The sequence below is a fragment of the Coenobita brevimanus genome, chromosome 71 (genome assembly GCF_032717465.1).
Source record: "Coenobita brevimanus isolate Jiangsu-jjx chromosome 71, ASM3271746v2, whole genome shotgun sequence".
Taxonomy (NCBI): domain Eukaryota; kingdom Metazoa; phylum Arthropoda; class Malacostraca; order Decapoda; family Coenobitidae; genus Coenobita; species Coenobita brevimanus.
This window is the reverse complement of record NC_137024.1, coordinates 11,210,238-11,222,357: the sequence shown is the minus strand read 5'-3', so window position 1 is coordinate 11,222,357 and position 12,120 is coordinate 11,210,238.

The following is a 12,120-nucleotide window of genomic DNA, read 5'->3' as shown; positions in this document are numbered from 1 at the left end:
ACTAGAATCCAATATTATACTCAGTATCCGATACTATCCTTAGACTATAACACTACAATGAAAATTCATTACTGCACTTAATCCAACACTACGAATATACACTGAATCCCTTGCTACATTGAATCTTACGCCACACTGTGAACCTAATGCTACACTTGGAATCCAGTCCCATACTTGCAGTTCGATATCACATTTAGAATCCGATGCCGCACTGTCAATGATATCGCACCAACAACCCGATGCTACCCTTCCATCTAAATTCCTTTGGTGCGATTAAGCCTGTCATTTTTCATGTTACTGCTAAACCACTTCTCTTTACTGAGACTGTTCTCGGATTGGGAATTTAAAAGTTTCCAGTAATTCCGTGTGTGTGTGTGTGTGTGCGTGTGTGTGTGTGTGTGTGTGTGTGTGTGTGTGTGTGTGTGTGTGTGTGTGTGTGTGTGTGTGTGTGTGTGTGTGTGTGTGTGTGTCATATACACAAATATTATGAATGTGTGTGTGTGTGTGTGTGTGTGTGTGTGTGTGTGTGTGTGTGTACTTTCTAGACTCTTGTCTCTCCAATCTCGCACTGTGTATGCGTTCGTTCGTCAGCCTGTCCGCCCACAGACGGAAACAATAGCAACAACAATATTTAATGTAAAAAAGAACGTGAGAGGAAAACAGGCCCTGGAAGAGAATGAAAAGAAAAGGCAGTGGACTAAAGGGGGGAGGAAAGAGGCGAAGAGAAGAAAAGAGCAAAAAAATTGGAGATGAAGACGATAACGTGAAGGATGAAGATAAGTGGAGGAGAAGGACAGCATCTCGACGATTAGTGGAATGAGTGAACGAACAGGGGCGGAGAGTAAGGCGAAGAAATCCCCATTACACAAAATGAGCGGCAATCCATTAGGCGACTACACAGAAATGGAAGAGTATATTACTTATCTAGGCTTCCCTCGGTTAGTTAACGTTTACACAACTCTCTCTCTCTCTCTCTCTCTCTCCACTTTACTACTTTTCCCCCCCTCTCAAATCATTGTCCTCCCTGCTTCATCTCACTACCGAGACTCACCTTCATTATTCCTGTCTCACATTCCCACCTCAGGCTCTCTCCCACATCCCCACCTCCATTATTTCCTCTTATGGATTTCATAATATTATGCATTCCTCAGTCTGCTGTTCTCGGATGTTTTCTTTTTTCCCTCACACGTATACTAATTCTCTTTTTCATTATCGCACTTACTCTGTCACTTTCTTTCTCGCTCTTGCACCTTCTCTCATCAATGGGACCCACTCATTCCCGCACTTACACTTTCATCAGCCCTCTTTTGCATATTTAATACAGTGATTTTCATTCTCTCATCCCCAGTAGTTTTCCCTTTACACGTATGCTCAATCTCTTTCACGTACTCACTCACTCTACAGTATTTCTTTCTCATACACACTACTCTTTGTACTTCACACTCACCCTTCTCTCTTTTCTCAGTTTAAGGAACTTTGCCTCAATTTTTTTTTTTTTTAGTCCCTACTCCCGTACACTACTCTTTGTTCTTTGCTGTCATTCTTCCCTCTTTTGTAAGTCTAAAGCCCTGTCACACACAAACGACTCAAGGGCCGACCGCGGCGCGACTCAAGGTCGTAACACATTATTTCATCATCTTCCCTTGATTCGCCGACAAAGCCTGGACTCTTTAGGGAGCTCGTGAGCCGCTGACACGACTCGTCGGGCCTCACGACTTGCCAAAAGTCGTGTCACATTTGCGTTGCAGTCGGGAGTGTCATACGTCGGTCATGAAGCAGTCTTAGCTCAATTGGATGCATCGTGATGCGGTCGTTGCGTGTCGTGATGCTGACGCCGACAAAAAACCGTTATGACTGCGTGTCCCGCATCAACTGACTAGACACAGGAAAGGTCCATGGTGATGCGCTGGGTGTCATTGGTGGTTCAGGTATGATGCCCTGCCCCACCCTGGGTGTCTTTGGTGGTCTAGGTGTGATGCCCCACCCAATACTGGGTGTCACTGGTGGTCTACTGTAGATGTGATACCCCGCCCCACACTGGGTGTCATTGGTGGTCTAGGTATGATGCCCCGCCCCACATTGAGTGTCACTGGTGGTCTAGGTGTGATGCCCCACCCAATACTGGGTGTCACTGGTGGTCTACTGTAGATGTGATACCCCGCCCCACACTGGGTGTCATTGGTGGTCTAGGTATGATGCCCCGCCCCACATTGAGTGTCATTGGTGGTCTAGGTGTGATGCCCCACCCAATACTGGGTGTCACTGGTGGTCTACTGTAGATGTGATACCCCGCCCCACACTGGGTGTCATTGGTAGTCTAGGTGTGATGCCCTGTCCCACACTGGGTGTCATTGGTGGTTCAGGTGTGATGCCCAGCCCATGGTTCGGTCGTGGGGGGTCGTGGGGTGTCCTGGGAGGTCGGGGTGCATGCCCCAAATGCATCACACAGTCGTCTTGCACTCGTGGGCAGTCATGTCATGGTCGTGGCTGACAAAAATTCATTAAATTTCAAATTTGAAGACTCACCTCACGGTCGCCTCATGGTTGCCTAGTGATGTTGTTGTGTTCTTGAGGACGTCACAACCGGTCGTGAGGCAGTCCTGATGCAGTCGCTAGGAGTCATGAGCAGAGCAGATACAGGGCCAGTCAGGAGGCGTGAGAGCCAACTAGGACACGACCTTGAGTCGTGCCGCGGTATGCCTTTGAGTCGCGTATGTGTGACAGGGGCTTAAAGCCTATGTCCCACTGTCCTTTCACGACACGCCACAATCTTTGTGTCTTTGTGTGTCGCCGCATGTCGTAATGTGTAACGTGGCGTGACTTAGCAATGATGTAGCGATGACGTGGAGAACTCTGTCGTTCTTCACGGTTCTTGGCGCGCTACGACAATTTTTGGAATGTTCAAAAATTGTCAGCGTGGGCGCCAACAAGGGGGAGAAAGTGACATGTCGTGATGGTAACGTCATTTATCTTAGCTGTGACTTAGCGTGTCTTAGTGGGTCTTTGCTTGTCATAGGTTGTCGTAACTTGTCGTCTGACATGTCGTATCAATAACTTGGAGATCGGATCCCGAAGACCCGCTACGACACACGAAATCATACCTATGACAGGCAAAGTTTTACCTATTACAACTTACGACAAGCTACGTGGCGATGTCTTGGCGTGACATGGAGTCAAAGTGACCATTATTTTTTAACTGAGGGATGATCGTAGTGTGTCGTCAGGATAACGTGACGCTTCTGTAGGGTGTCGTGGGATGTCGTAGCAGCGTCTTTGTGTGTCTCAACACTAACGTGTCTGTGTCGTGAAATGGGCGTTTAGGCCTACCGTCTGAGGCATGATCGTGGCATTTCACCAAGATCATACCTCGAGGGTAAGATCGTGGTGATCGGGGCCGTTCTCGAAGATGAACAATGGACACGGGCATATGGAAGGTTCTATCTCATCTCATTCTCATACATTTTCCCTCATACACATATTCGCTCTCTTCTCATTCAAACACAATTTCGTTTATTTACTCGCACACACTTTCACTCATTTTGTCACACACACAAATTCATCCTGCACTCTCAAAAACTAGTTTTGTCTTCACTTATCATTCCCCTACATTTTTCCTCCTCATCTAGGTACGAATTTCCCTTATTTCACCATTTTCCGTTTTTTTTTTCCCTTCACTTTCCTCTGATATTCTCTTCTGCATCCCCCCCCCCCCCGTGTCTTACATACCCCTCTATTTCCATTATTTTGAACCTTTCTCTCAGAGTCTCCTGCTCCTTTCATTTCCTCCATATACGAACTTTCTCTTTTCCATCCCATCAATATCCATCTACATTTCCTCTCGGACCGGCATTACATCTCCCTCTCTATCCCTGGTCCTGATTCCTTCTCTCAGTTTCTACCTCTTTTCTCATTTTCTTTATGCACCTGCTTTCTCTTTTTCGCCCCTCCACATCACTTTCTGACTTACTAAATATCCAACTTTCTTTCACAGTTCTTTATTCCTTTCATACTTCAACCCAATCACTATTTTACATAGTGATAATTAACTAAGCTTGTTGTTCTCTCCCTTCCTTCCTTCCTTCCTTCCTTCCTTCCTTCTCCAGTTTTCCTTTCTCTCCTTTATTCTTTGCTTTTTGATTCTGTTCCTTAATCTTTTTTATATTTCTTCAGTCTTTTATATCTTTCCCTGTTCTACTCCCTCTCACATACTTTGTTTCACTTTATAATTTTCCCCTTTTCCTCCTCCTGCATTGTTGCTCTGTCTTTTATCTTTCCCTTTTTACTCAATATATTTCTCTATTCCTTCCATCTTGTACCTGCCTCTTTTTTTCTACTTCCTCTCACATTCCTACCTCATTTTTCATCCATCATTTGGCTCTCTTCCTTAGCTCTTCCCTTCTGATTTCCAAAATTTCTTCTTCCTTCCTTCCTTCCTGTTTTCCTCTTACACTCTCCTTCCTTACCTCTCCTGTTCTCTCACACATCCCCACTCTCTAACCCTTCCAATATTCTTTTTCTCCCTACTCCTCTGCCATCCCCATTCTCGAGTTTTTTCAGTCTCTCTCTCCCTCCCTACTCTCGCATCCCCCTTCACAACCCCCTCCCCACCACCCTTTCATCTCTACTATCTTTCAGTACTTTTTTCCATATTGCCTCTTGGCTTTTACCGCCATTTCCTCTTCACTTTTACATCCCATTTCTTTATAGAATCCAATCAGTTTCGTCCTCCTTCCCTATTCCCACTCACATCCTCATTCATTAGCCCCTTCATTGTCTCTCTCCCTCTCTTTTCCCTCTCACCCCTCCCACTCATCACCAAATAATTATTCTTTGCTGCACCTCATTTTCCTCTCCCGGCAGCTCTGCAGATCCACCTCCAAGATGTGCGGGAAATAGATGTTAAGTCGGTCACAGTAGGCGTCGCCCACATGTGTCTACCTCACTTTCTGCTGGAAGTCTTTCACAGCGGAGGGCGAAAACAGAGGTCAAGAAGAGACACATCTCGTTATACCTGTTTTTTGCTTGTTACATGAAGCAGGGCATAAGAGGACGATATACGAGAACAAAACAGAACACACAGGGATGAATAATGGGTAAAGATTGTTTGTCCATATTCCTTGTTGCAAAGTACGCCACACAGGGACGAAAATATTATTACTCATTTACTCACATTTTTATTTATTTTTTATTTTACGAAACATTGTCACACGAGGAAGACCAGAACCCTCATTTTAGTCCCCTTCCCTTGTCCCACAAAACATGCCATACGAGAAAATATATATATATATACATATATATATATATATATATATATATATATATATATATATCTATATATATATATATATATATATATATATATATATATATATATATATATATATATATATATATATATATATATATATATATATATATATATATATATATATATATATATATATATACATATATATGTATATATATATATATATATATATATATATATATATATATATATATATATATACATATATATATATATATATATATATATATATATATATATATATATATATATATATATATATATATATTGTTACATAGCCTATGATTTCATCATCCTTTGTGTAATTCTAACGTACAGTGTGCTGCCTGTTTGATCACGAGCGTGTTCTGCCTCAGTCCCCCCCTTCTACCGTTATAGTAGAGTAAGTCGTCCTTTCTGTTGTTCAGAGCAGGATTGTCAGCTCTTTGTCCCCTAGGCTTCATTTGCGCGTCCTTCTTACAAGTTGTATCAAGCTCTGCTGGCCCCTATATAATGAGCTCAGTCTCTGCATCATTGCCACTTAGATCTACTCCTCATTTTGTTCACATCTCTGTCCTCCCCTGTACAGTTATTGTTGTGAGTGCTCAGGAAGTCTCCAACCATCTAGCAGCTGTGTAATTTGAGTATAACTGTTGTTACATTTTTTCTTGTGCTGTGTAGCATAGGGTTAATTCTTAGGCCTAGTGAGTTTTTTTTGTGATTTATGTAAATGTTCTTTTTGTCAGACATTTTTGATAATATTTTGAATCTGTAATAATTTATCTTCCATTAACTGAGCATTACCCAGTGTATTTTCATTTTATCAGGGCTGACTTAGATAATTTACTCTTGCTAATTTCGTGTTAATAGAGGCTATTGCAGTTAACCATATATTTAACCTGTTTTTTGCCATTACATTATCCTTATGAGTCCTGAATGTTTTGTTGTTAGTTTGAGCATTAAACTTTAACTTGTAATCTTACCTAACTCTTTTGTTTTGAACCTGGAACTTTACGGGACAGTAGTGATTTTTAGTATTCTCACTTAAAGTGTACATTATCTTTCTCTGTTCCGTAACATAAATTTGGCGACCTCTTATCAGGATATTCAGGATATTATCATAAGGATATTGTTTGATATTTTGTGACTGTGATTTATTCATGATGTCTACTATTTCTACACTTGATGAAGCCAAAGATTTTTTGTCAAATGTGCAAACAGTGTGTGATGTAGAAAACAGAACAAAGAATGAACTTAAGCTTGTTGCTCAACAATTGGGAATTGCTGTTCGCTTTCATCATTCTAAAGATCAAATTGTTGACATGATTAATGAAAGCTTGTTTAATGTAACTCCTCCAAATGAGCAAACGCAGATTGAATTAGCTAAGTTACAGCTAGCCCTGCAGGAGTCTCGTGCTAAGGAGGCGGAGGCTCGTATTCAGGAGGCACAGATACACGCACAAGTTGAACTTGCCAGGATTCAGGCAGACCATGAGTATCGCATGAAACAATGTGGAACTGGATCATCTAGCTCTGATGATTTTGATGTGGCTAAAAATGTTAAACTTGTCCCTCCTTTTAATGAATCTGATTTAACCAAGTATTTTCAGTTGTTTGAGAGGGTAGCTACAGGTTTTAATTGGCCCAAAAGGTATTGGCCAGTACTCCTTCAAACTGATCTCACTGGTAAAGCTCAAGTAACTTATGCATCTTTGCCTCAGGGTCAATCTGATAATTATGATGTAGTTAAGAGCTTGATTCTTAAGGCCTATGAGCTTATTCCTGAAGCTTATAGAGTAAAATTTAGGACAACTTACAAGCAAGATAAGCAATCCCATGTTGAGTATGCAAAAATCAAAGAAGATCTGTTAGAGCAGTGGTTAAATTCTAAGAATGTGGATTCTGATTTTGGTAAATTTAAGCAGATGATTTTGCTGGAGGACTTCAAGAGGTGTATTTATAAAGATGTAAGCCTATATCTTGATGAGAAAAGAATAGATAATTTGTCTGATGCTGCAGTTTTAGCTGATGAATATGTTCTCACTCACAAGAGATATTCTAAAGAAAAAGGGAAAGCTGAGAGTAAGTATGTTGCCTCTACTCAGAGTACAGGTAACAGGAAAGAGAATAAAGATGATGTTTCTCAGGAAGTAAATGCCAGCTTCACCTCTAGATTTCAGAAAAGTAAATGTACTTATTGTAGTAAGCTTGGTCATACTACGGAGAGATGTTTCAGGAGACAGCGTGATGTGAACAAAAAGGAGTCTTTAAATATTCAGTCAATTGGTCTAGTGTCCACTCTTGAGAGTTCCCAGAATTCTTTAACTGAGTTAACTGAACCTGCTTTGAGGGGTAACTTAAATTCTCATGATGGAGCTCCTCTTTTGAGCAGTAACGTGGGTGACACTCTCAAGAGTTCATGTGCTAATTTCCTGTCTGAAGGTTTTGTCAGTCCTCTGGAAAGTAATGACAGGAAATCAGTTAAAATATATCGTGATACAGGTTCTTGCCAATCCCTCATGCTGACCAGTGTTCTAGGCTCTAATGTTAATTCCTCTGATGAAACTGTAATCTTACAAGGTGTAGGGAATAATTACTTCTCTGTCCCTCTGTGCAGAGTGAATTTAGAGTCTGGTTTTGTTAATGGTTCCGTTATGGTTGGGTTGGTTGAGACACTCCCAATGTCAGGTGTAACTTTCTTACTTGGAAATGATATTGGTGGAAGTCAAGTGTGTCCAGCTCCTCAGTTGTCTAGTGAGCCAGTGGCTGCGACCCATGATTGTGATGTCCCTGATGTGTTCCCTGCATGTGCAGTCACTAGGGCTAAGTCTAAAGTTACTGGTGATTTAGAGGATAATGATGATGATGATGTTATCCTAGCTGACACTTTTCTTGCTAATTTGGACCACTCACCAGATGAGGCAGTACCCCGTAGTGTTGATAATTTGTCTCGTCAAGAGTTGGTTGAGTTGCAGGTTACTGACCCTGAGTTGAAAGGTCTAGCTAACTCTGCTTACAGTGAGGAAGAGTCAGCCGGTGCTTCTACTTGTTATTATATAAAGTCATTAGTGCTTATGAGGAAGTGGAGACCCCCAACAGCATCAGCCGACTGTGAATGGGAGGTTGTACATCAAGTTGTCATCCCTCGTGTTTGTAGGCAGGATATCATTAGAGTGGCTCATGATTCCAGTTTGGCAGGACACCTTGGAGTGAGGAAGACTGTGGCACGCATTTTGAAACACTTCTACTGGCCAGGTATCTTCAGGGATGTTTCCTGGTATTGTAAGTCTTGTCACACCTGTCAAGTTGTGTGGAAGTGTAATCAGACCGAAAAGGTTGCACCTCTAGTTCCCATTCCTCCTTTTGAGGCGCCTTTCACCCGTGTGTTGGTGGATATTGTGGGCCCTCTTCCTAAGACTTCTTCAGGATTTTCTTATGTGTTGACCCTGATTGATATGGCTACTCGTTATCCTGAAGCCATTCCACTTAGAAATATCTCAGCAAAGAACGTGGCTAAGGAAATGCTAGGGTTCTTCACAAAGTTTGGTCTGCCCAAGGAGGTACAGTCAGACCGGGGAAGTAATTTTATGTCAAATGTTTTCAAGCAGTCTCTGAAAGAGTTGGGCATCACCCAGATCACGTCTTCAGCTTACCATCCCTAGACCCAAGGAGCGTTGGAGAGATATCATCAAACACTCAAATCGATGCTCAAGAAATACTGTTTGGAACATCAGAAAGACTGGGATAAAGGTCTTCCATTCGTTGTGTTTGCTCCAAGAGAATCTCCAAATGAATCACTGGGCTTCTCACCTTTTGAACTACTGTTTGGCCATGAAGTAAAAGGACCCCTTAAGCTACTCAAGGAATGCTGGCTGTCAGAGGAAGATGACGTCAACCTGCTGGAGTATGTGATGAAGTTCAAAGAACGGCTGTCCACTGTTTTACAGCTGGCGAGAGAGAATTTAGGAGCTGCTCAGGAGAAGATGAAAACTTGGTATGATAAGAAGTCCAGGTTACGCCACTTTCAGCCAGGAGATCAGGTTTTGATTCTGCTACCAGTGCATGGGCAACCTCTTCAAGCCAAGTTTAGTGGTCCTTATTTCGTGGAGAAGAAATTCAGTGATGTCAACTATGTCATCGCCACACCAGATCGTAGAAAGAAAAAGCAACTTTGTCACATCAACATGGTAAAGTTATATCACAGGCGGGACGAAAATAATCCAGTCTGCACTGTAGCTGTTCCACCCGAGTCTGCAAGTGAAGCTCTCCCATGCAGTATGAGCCTGAGTGATAGTTTGGGGAAGAATCCTGATATCATGAATGATCTCCAGACTAAGCTTTCTCATCTACCTCCCGAGGAAAGGCAAGAGTTTTCGGCATCAGGAGTACCCGCAAGTGTTCCGTGCCACTCCAGGAAGAACCACTGTGTTGATGCATGATGTCGATGTTGGAGACGCAAAGCCAATTAAATTGCCTCCTTACAGTGTGAACCCAGTGAAAGTTCCTCTCATCCAGAAGGAGCTTGGATACCTGTTGGACCACAAGATGATTGAGCCCTGTCAGAGCGAGTGGAGTTCTCCTGTCACTCTGGTCCCTAAGCCAGGTGGGTCACAGCGGCTTTGCATTGACTACAGACGTGTTAATCAGATAACCAAAACAGACACTTACCCTCTCCCTCGCGTGGAAGATTGCATAGACAAGATCGGAAAGGCTAGGTACATAAGTAAGTTTGATTTGTTAAAGGGATACTGGCAAGTACCTATGACTGAACGTGCTAGGGAGATCTCATGTTTTGTAACACTAGGAAAGAAAATGTTATTGCAGATTGCTTATCTAGACTTTAGATAGATTGTTTTAGAGTAATAAGAAATTTCCTTTGTAAATTTCTTTTTCTTTGTGGGGAGGTGTTACATAGCCTATGATTTCATCATCCTTTGTGTAATTCTAACGTACAGTGTGCTGCCTGTTTGATCACGAGCGTGTTCTGCCTCAGTCCCCCCCTTCTACCGTTATAGTAGAGTAAGTCGTCCTTTCTGTTGTTCAGAGCAGGATTGTCAGCTCTTTGTCCCCTAGGCTTCATTTGCGCGTCCTTCTTACAAGTTGTATCAAGCTCTGCTGGCCCCTATATAATGAGCTCAGTCTCTGCATCATTGCCACTTAGATCTACTCCTCATTTTGTTCACATCTCTGTCCTCCCCTGTACAGTTATTGTTGTGAGTGCTCAGGAAGTCTCCAACCATCTAGCAGCTGTGTAATTTGAGTATAACTGTTGTTGCATTTTTTCTTGTGCTGTGTAGCATAGGGTTAATTCTTAGGCCTAGTGAGGTTTTTTTGTGATTTATGTAAATGTTCTTTTTGTCAGTCATTTTTGATAATATTTTGTATCTGTAATAATTTATCTTGCATTAACTGAGCATTACCCAGTGTATTTTCATTTTATCAGGGCTGACTTAGATAAATTTACTCTCGCTAATTTCGTGTAAATAAAGGCTATTGCAGTTAACCATATATTTAACCTGTTTTTTGCCATTACATTATCCTTATGAGTCCTGAATGTTTTGTTGTTAGTTTGAGCATTAAACTTTAACTTGTAATTTTACCTAACTCTTTTGTTTTGAACCTGGAACTTTACGGGACAGTAGTGATTTTTAGTATTCTCACTCAAAGTGTACATTATCTTTCTCTGTTCCGTAACAATATATATATATATATATATATATATATATATATATATATATATATATATACCTCATAACTGCTTCACGAAACAAAAAAGACGGTTTATTCGTCCCTTTTCAAATATCCATGAACAGAACCTAACAAAAACGAAATAACAGTCGTTTACTCACCCAATGAAAGTTTTAACACAACAGATCAGGCAAGAGTAAAAAGTCTCGTTCGGATATCATTTTTCAAGCAGATTTCATAATAAAAACAGTTTAAAAGGAGTCATTTATCAGTCCAGCCTTCCTGTTCAACGAAACAGACCACAAACGAACGAAAATAATCATATCTGTACATTCGTCCCGTTTCCTTGTTCCAATTCCAAGAAGGAACCCATACAAGAACGGGTACAATAGGATTCGTTTTGTCATCAATTATCCTTGTTTCATGAAGCATGCCGCACAAACAAGAAAAAAAAAAAAAGAACTTGTTTACTCAATCCTTTAACTTGGTCTATTAAGAAAGGCAGATCCAGACGGGTGAAAATAATGCTTATACTTCCATCGTCTTCCAACAACTTCATCTGTTTTTCCGTTCCCCTGTCCATCCATCAACCATTCTGTTCGTCTACCCATATTTCTATCCATCATTCATCCAATCAGCAGTCCGCGTTTCCATCCCATCTGTCTCGCTTTTTCACAGCCCTAGTGTTTGTTTATCGTCTAACTTCAGTCTTTGGTACACAGTTCAATTCGTTTTTTTTGGCTATGTTCTTTTTGTGTCATTCACTTTTTTGTTAGTTCGGTCATTTTTCTCCTGGCGGCCTCTCCCTCTCTCTCGCTCTCTTTTTTTTTTTTTTTTTTTTCTGTCTTCCGCACACTTTTTTTCTACTTAAGCTACCAAATGTTCACTTTACACACCTCTAACTAACCGGGATAGAAATAAATTTTAATTACCTCTTCAGTAAGATGATCTATATTTCTTATTTCGCTCTGGTTACCGAAGGACACCTCAGACTGAAGGACAATGGTGCTATCGATGAACTCCTTAAGTAAGATGTCTTACTTAGTTCTTGTTTCTACTAGACTATTATACTAAGCGTAGCGGACACCCTTCATTGTGTACATTTTTGTGCTTTAGCATTATATTATTCTGTCGTCCATTTTTCA